The 6,605-nt window shown below is 42.6% G+C and overlaps 2 long non-coding RNA genes across 4 annotated transcripts; one reads left to right on the forward strand and one right to left on the reverse strand.

The window, feature by feature from the left end:
• Positions 1-402: 402 nt before the first annotated feature.
• On the forward strand, positions 403-1,933 carry LOC134466221 (uncharacterized). Of its 2 annotated transcripts, XR_010038429.1 has the most exons (3): positions 403-649; positions 1,077-1,249; positions 1,698-1,933. It is a non-coding gene; the product is annotated as an uncharacterized LOC134466221 (long non-coding RNA). The 2 variants fall into 2 exon arrangements; XR_010038326.1 differs by lacking the exon at positions 1,698-1,933 and having other exon boundaries at positions 1,077-1,516.
• A 20-nt stretch (positions 1,934-1,953) lies between these two features.
• Positions 1,954-4,639, reverse strand: LOC134467156 (uncharacterized). Of its 2 annotated transcripts, XR_010038648.1 has the most exons (6): positions 4,539-4,639; positions 4,201-4,293; positions 3,703-3,790; positions 3,129-3,268; positions 2,629-2,762; positions 1,954-2,504 (listed from the first exon to the last, which is right to left on the reverse strand). It is a non-coding gene; the product is annotated as an uncharacterized LOC134467156 (long non-coding RNA). The 2 variants fall into 2 exon arrangements; XR_010038577.1 differs by lacking the exon at positions 4,539-4,639 and having other exon boundaries at positions 4,201-4,475.
• Between the last annotated feature and the right edge of the window lie 1,966 nt (positions 4,640-6,605).

Consider the following 6,605-nt stretch of genomic DNA (forward strand, 5'->3'; position numbering starts at 1 on the left):
AACATATATTTTATGTTATTGCCAGATAGTTTTATACTTTGAAATGGGGGATGAAAGAATGTTTTAAGTGCGACTGACGGCAGTATTGAAAACAGAAGTGTAATGCTGGACGCTTTGATTAATAAAAACTAAAACGGCATTTGTATAAAGGTATTCATCCCATACACCGTTAGAAAGCTGGGACTGTCCCCTCATTTAAGACCAGTCACGAATCAAATGGTTGATCACAGACAAAACCGAAACAGTTGTTAGCTCAGCAGCCGCAGCTCAGCAACAGCTGTTAGCATCCCAGCAAACGTCAGCATACCTTTTTCAAAGTCTTCCGTTTCCCACCAAAGACGATCGTATCACTCTGGACTTTTTGTACCGCTCACCAAGTATCCATAGTGATGCCACATTAAAGGTAGGGTTGGAGATCTTTGAAAAACGGTTCCTGTGAGCTATATTTTTGAAAATACACAGCCCGCCTCTCCCTTCAGCCCTCCCCTCAAAGCCACGCCTTCAAAACACATGAACGCGCATGCAGTCTGTCAAGTGTTCGGATTATCCCGGGAACCCACGAGAGCTCACGAGGCGGGGGGCGGGCTAGAAGCCACGACAAAGCGACTAGCCAAGCTAACTTCCAGCCATGGCACTGTCTCCGGCTACGGTAAGAATGTTCAACATCACAATAAACGCACAGGCCGTCATGGTTGCCATTTCAAGAAATATTGATGACAGTAGATGTATACTAGATTAGTTATTGAACTTGACTTGATACGTGTTACTTAGATATCTCATTCTAACTTCCTAACACTGATGACAGATGCTACTGTCATCCCTAGACAGTAGTTCTAGCCAGTAGCTACAGCACTGACACATGGATTTATTTTGACAGATGTGTACCGCAGTATACATTTTACTATTGTATTTATATATACCCGACACCACAATCCGTAGTGTTTTAGGCTATGACTTCAGATTTCACTTGGGTTGTCGCACGCGCAGACACAGGGACAGAGGGAGTAAAGAAAAACAACCGAACAGATCAACGCTAATGAAATTGTTTTGGCTGACGATATTTTCATATGCTTTAGACCTTCCACGACCACGAGAGCTCCAGCTCTGACTTTCCTGGCCCATCACAATCATAACGACCTAACAGCCCAGTAGGACCGATGGCCAGAGATGGAGGAGGAGGAAGATAGACGCAGCAGAGGTCGGGGGTATTGATTAGGGAGACTCCAACAGAATTGACGCCCTGCTAACTGTAAGGATGTACATTCATCCCTCAATAACATTGTCCTGCTGTATTCCTCCAGATGTGTAAGTATTGTAATGGATGTTATCACAACGGATGTACTCTATATCGCAACACGAGTAGGCTACACGAGTACACCTGTTGTGATAACCATTACAATATTTCTACTCCTATGAGTAGTAGTGTGATATTACATGGTTGTAGGTACACAACACCAGTGGTAGTTCAAGTACATCCATAAAAGCCCATCTACTTCATACATCTGTGTAACCCCTGGCACAACACCAGTTTGTAAGAAATTGACTGAAAACGTTGTATGCATATAATTGGCACATCTTTATTTATATACACAATAATGATTGCTTATGTCCATATTGGTCTTATTGTCAATAGAGTTATTTAGTCCCCATTATCAAATAGAAAATGCACTACATAAAATGTATTTATTGCTTTGCAGGCCTTGATTCAATCATTGAATTTGAAGCAATCCCATCGGTTACTGCAGCGTGCCCTGACCCGTGACCCCAGTTTGATGTTCGACCTGGCACATGACATCTGGTCCTCAGTCACAGCCCAGTAGCACAACCAACCTGGCGCCTCTGCGCAATCTGTAAGGAGATGCCCATGAACATTGAAAGGAAATGCTGTGGTGTTCTCAGTTTTGATAAGACTTTGGGCTGATGTAGGACCAGGTGAGAGAAACATGGCATGCAGCCTACAGACAGTATGGGGCACTTGAACAGGGCTGACGTTGTAATACACAGTACAATACCCAGGATTAGCCAGGGTTACCCTGCTCCACTAGAGCAATATAAAAGGTTTATACAGAGTACGGTATAAAACACACAAACCGGCAGTGTGCAGACTTTTATTATTTTTCATTATCTGTAGGAGCATTCATCTGTACATCTCACCTTTTTGGTTTGGAACCACGTTTGTCTTGTTACCATTGTTTTTTTCATACATAGAAAATAAATGCAACCTGTCAAATGTTCTTCTGATTGTGGTCTTGTGGAATATATAAATTATGTAACCATGCATTTTCAGTCAGAGAATGAATTAAAAAAAGCCACACAGTCAAATTGTGTCCACCAATATTTACTGTCATTGAAATGTATGGACAATTTAAACAATGTATTACACATGACACTAGATACATTACTTTATACTATATTTACAGTTGTCATTACCACACAAAAACTCTGGGAAGGTGGGTAAGTGCAGCAGCTGTGAAGGGCCTAGTTTGAGGTTGGAGGCGTCTGTGCTGTAAAAAGATAAACAGAATTAGAAATCACATATCTGACAGTAGCTCCAGTGACATTTTAAATGTAAGTAACCTGGGTTGTTGGGGCAGGGACACCAAAAATAACTCCTTTATCTGGGCTCACCTGGTTGTGAGTGTCTGCGGTCAGCCATCCCTCTTAGGGTAGAAAGTCTTCTGCGCAGGACGGTGCCCTGAAGGTTGACGTTCACAGTATGCAGCCTTCTTGTCCTGGAACTTTTATTGTGCAATTTTCCATATCTGTAACAAGCAATGTGTTAGACTATATTAGGGCTTCATTACATCAAATTACACAGCAGGGTTTTACAGGGTGTTGGCTACAGTCCCAGGACCTAAGTGGACTTGTGTGCCTTGCTCAAGTGCACTTCAGCTGTGGATGGAGGTGTAGGTAGGGAGAGGTAAGGATGGGATTTCAACCTGCTTCTCTCTGATCTTAGGACCACCTCTCACCATCAGGTGATGGCTGGCTGCTACCTCAAATTTCATTCATGGCCCTAGTTATGTTCTGTAATCAGCATTGTTTTGACCTTACACAAATAAATGTAAATGCATTCTGCACCATGGGGGGCTGTGAAGACCTTTGAGAATATTTGCAGAACTACATACTGAATTGAGCCATCCGCCTTTCTCTTGGTTGGTGTGTTGAGATGGTGACTGCAGTCCAGGCTTCTTGGATTGGAGGAGAAAAGCTGTGGCTTTTACTGGCATAAGTATGTGGTTGTGGAAGGACCCTGTCGGCTGTTGACCTGAGGGAAAAAAGAGCACAAATTGCATATTAGCACAGAGCCCATGGTGAAGACCATAGACAGATAAATCATCTGGCACAATCTGCATGCAACCAACAGAACCTAGAAAGAGAAAGATTAGCAGCAATACACAAAGGGGACAAGTATACAAAAACATGCAAAGTGTTCTGATAAGGTGCATGGAGGTAGTCTGTGTTGATTCCAGGAACCTCAAAGACTGAAAAGTGTCCCAGTGTGTTGAATTGAAAACTTGGCGTGTGCGCGCGTACACATAGGAATATCATAATTTAGTTAGTGTATCAATTACAACTACAGGATCTGTTCACTTTTGTCAGATAGAACCATTGTTTTTCAAAGGCAGATCATTCCAAAAAGGATAGTAGTATCTGCAACTGGACGAAATTACACCCACAAACATGAATAAAATAAACTACCAGTGTGCGGTGATTCATTCTTCATTTACTTGGCAGCCTTGATATGTTGTGAAACAGGAGCAAGGAACAGCTATGGAAAACACCACACCTTGGAATGGACAAAGCAGAACATTTCAATATAACCAGGGTAAAACAAAATGTACCGGCATCTCCATGTGATCATTCAGTGTAGCCATCACAATAAAGATCTGCCGTGTAGCCGTCATGGTCATTAGGTGGTATTTATCAAATGCAAAACTACCGTCTTCTCAAAAACGACATCAGCGAGTTAACAACATTACACACACAATCATGCAAACATTTGAAAACCCAAGGCAATCTATTTTGCAATGCTGGAGCGGCGAACAGGTTGTGCTTGTGCTTGCTACTATTACCAGAGTCATACAACAGAGACGTACCAAAGCAAAACATGCAAACGATATATTTTTGTAAACCACTAGAAAGACATGGGCTTTGCTGGTCAAAGTAATGTGTGCGTAAACATGGTAGGTTACTTACTACGGGGTGGATCCGTATTTAGCAACTGAACGCGGATGGAGAAGGGGTGCTTCCGTCCTCCTCCCAGCTGGTTTGTCTGGCTCGTTCGCACAACTAGCAGCAAAACACACAAGAGTAACCGTCTGAGTTACACATAGCAATTCTGAAAACGTGTTCATGTGCACAGAATAAATGCCACAGGGGGGAAAAACACAAAAAAATAAAGCGATTGAGGTAGCAGCTATGTTAAGCAAGGTAGCAGCTAGATATGTTGGAGCTTGAGCTAATCCTCTGACCCCTCTCAATGGATACTATAAACCAATTCACAAAATATTATACAGACAAATATATTATCTCACCTCTCGATTAGAAATATGGTCACCAAAGCGTATTTGAAGCCGCTGCCGTAGCCGACATCTGTGTCCAAGAGTGTCAGGTCCCATTTCAAATTTTCAGCCCGTGTTGGAGTCTGGTCTGGTCGTGTTGGAGCCTGCTGCTAACTCTCATTACCTTGCTACTAGCCGAGTGATGATGAGCCTTGTCGCGTGTGCATGAATGATGGGGGCGGGGTCGGTCAAGTTTACGAGTCGGTGAACGCGCAGGGAGGAGGGGTGAGTGCTGGCGGTTGATGGACGTGTCAGAAACCAATAGAAGTGATGATGAGTATTACTTCTATTGGTTGCCGTTTTCTTCTGACTACGCCCTCTACACTGGACCAAAAGATTTCGTTTTTTTTCCAAACACTCTATTTCAATGGGTGCTATGGCGTCATGAGGAGTTTTTCAGATGATATGGTAAAATATGTGCCAGAAAAACATCTCCTATCCCACCTTTAAGTCCATTTTCTTCTAAACCACGTAATTTCCTCACAGTGTATTTGAACTCCCAATCGTGTAATTTACTAACTTCATCACTGCCACTACTGCAGTACACACGTTTGATTGACAGCATTGGAAGCCAGTGGCAATTTCCCAAAAAATGACGTTGGCAACTTTTCAGCCAATAGGCTGACGTTTCCGTGAGACGCACAAAGCCTTCATGTTTGGTTGATCCAAAACAAATCCCACGCGTTACGGAGACACTATTTGAACACAGCGGTTGCATTGAAAATAGCGACTTATTTACAAATGGGAAAGTGGCAATATCTTAAGGCAATATCTTTGTCTTGAAGTAAAACAACTTGTGTGTTTTGTTAAATGATCGTCGTGGTATGCTTTGTAAGTTTCCCTATGGCAAAATGCGTTGATGGCTGACTTCCTGCCACCGCCGGATGGTGCTTATTTGTAACACGGTGTAAAAATATAAACTCTTCCTTGATTAATTGCACAAAGCAAGTGTTCAAATTAAAGGATGTAGAGTTATATTTCGGAAATTTGTACGCAAACCCTTTGCAATTTGGCTATATCTCAGCGTCGGTCAGGGAAAAAGCTTCTACCCCGTTTTTCCATTTTCCGCCGAGCTGTGGTCAACTTGTTGTTGACCGCTGCTCTCTTGTGGCGGTTTCCGTGTACTGCAGGACGTTTGGAAATGACATGGCCTACTAAAATAAATAAATACATAAATAAATAAATCGATCTTTGGACGTCGAAATCGATCCTACGGAATTAATACGGGGATCGATCCAGAATCTAAAAATCGATTTTTTTAACACGGGCCTAGTGTTACTGCACACATGCAATCTAATTTGTTGTTCACGTACATGCAAATATGGCTATACGTGTTTGTCAGTTTTTTCTTAACAGACATAAGCTTGCTTTTAGTGAGCTTTTTTAGTGTGGGTGTTACTGCATTGCAATGTTTTGACATGTACATCGAGGGGGTCTAAAGCTACGTTCAGATACGATACTAGCTTATAGCTCACTCGCCTACTCCCCACTCGGTCATGGAATGTACTCCGTATACCCGCGTTCTACGTAGACTACACCACTGCTCGGAACCTGCCCACATCGCATCGCTTGTACACTCCTTGCCTGCACACTCCTTGCTTACTCACCAACTTGCCTCGCTGGAACACATAGACATTCTATTGACTTAATTTGCTGAGCGTGTAACTACTGTAGCAGTGACGTGTGTGAACGAGGCTTAAAGTGATACTTTCATTTCTGGAAATAAGTTCATATTACACCTCCCCTTGAGTTAAATAATTGAGTTTTACCTTTCTCTTGTACTTTCAACCGTTCTCTGAGTATGGCAGTGCAAAATTTACCCCCATGCTAGCAGTTAACATTGAGTCCTATGAGACCAGCTGGCGGCTAACTGGTCTCATGGAGTCAGAGAATGGTTGAAAGCACAGGGGCAAGGTAAAACTAAAATATGTAACTCAAGGGGAGGTGTAAAATAAGCTTATTTCAAAAAAATGGGACAGTATCACTTTAAGACCTCCCGAGCCTTTTGGTTCAGTATCTAAACCCTGATTTGCAAGTGGC

This window comes from Engraulis encrasicolus, chromosome 1 (genome assembly GCF_034702125.1).
Source record: "Engraulis encrasicolus isolate BLACKSEA-1 chromosome 1, IST_EnEncr_1.0, whole genome shotgun sequence".
Lineage (NCBI taxonomy): Eukaryota > Metazoa > Chordata > Actinopteri > Clupeiformes > Engraulidae > Engraulis > Engraulis encrasicolus.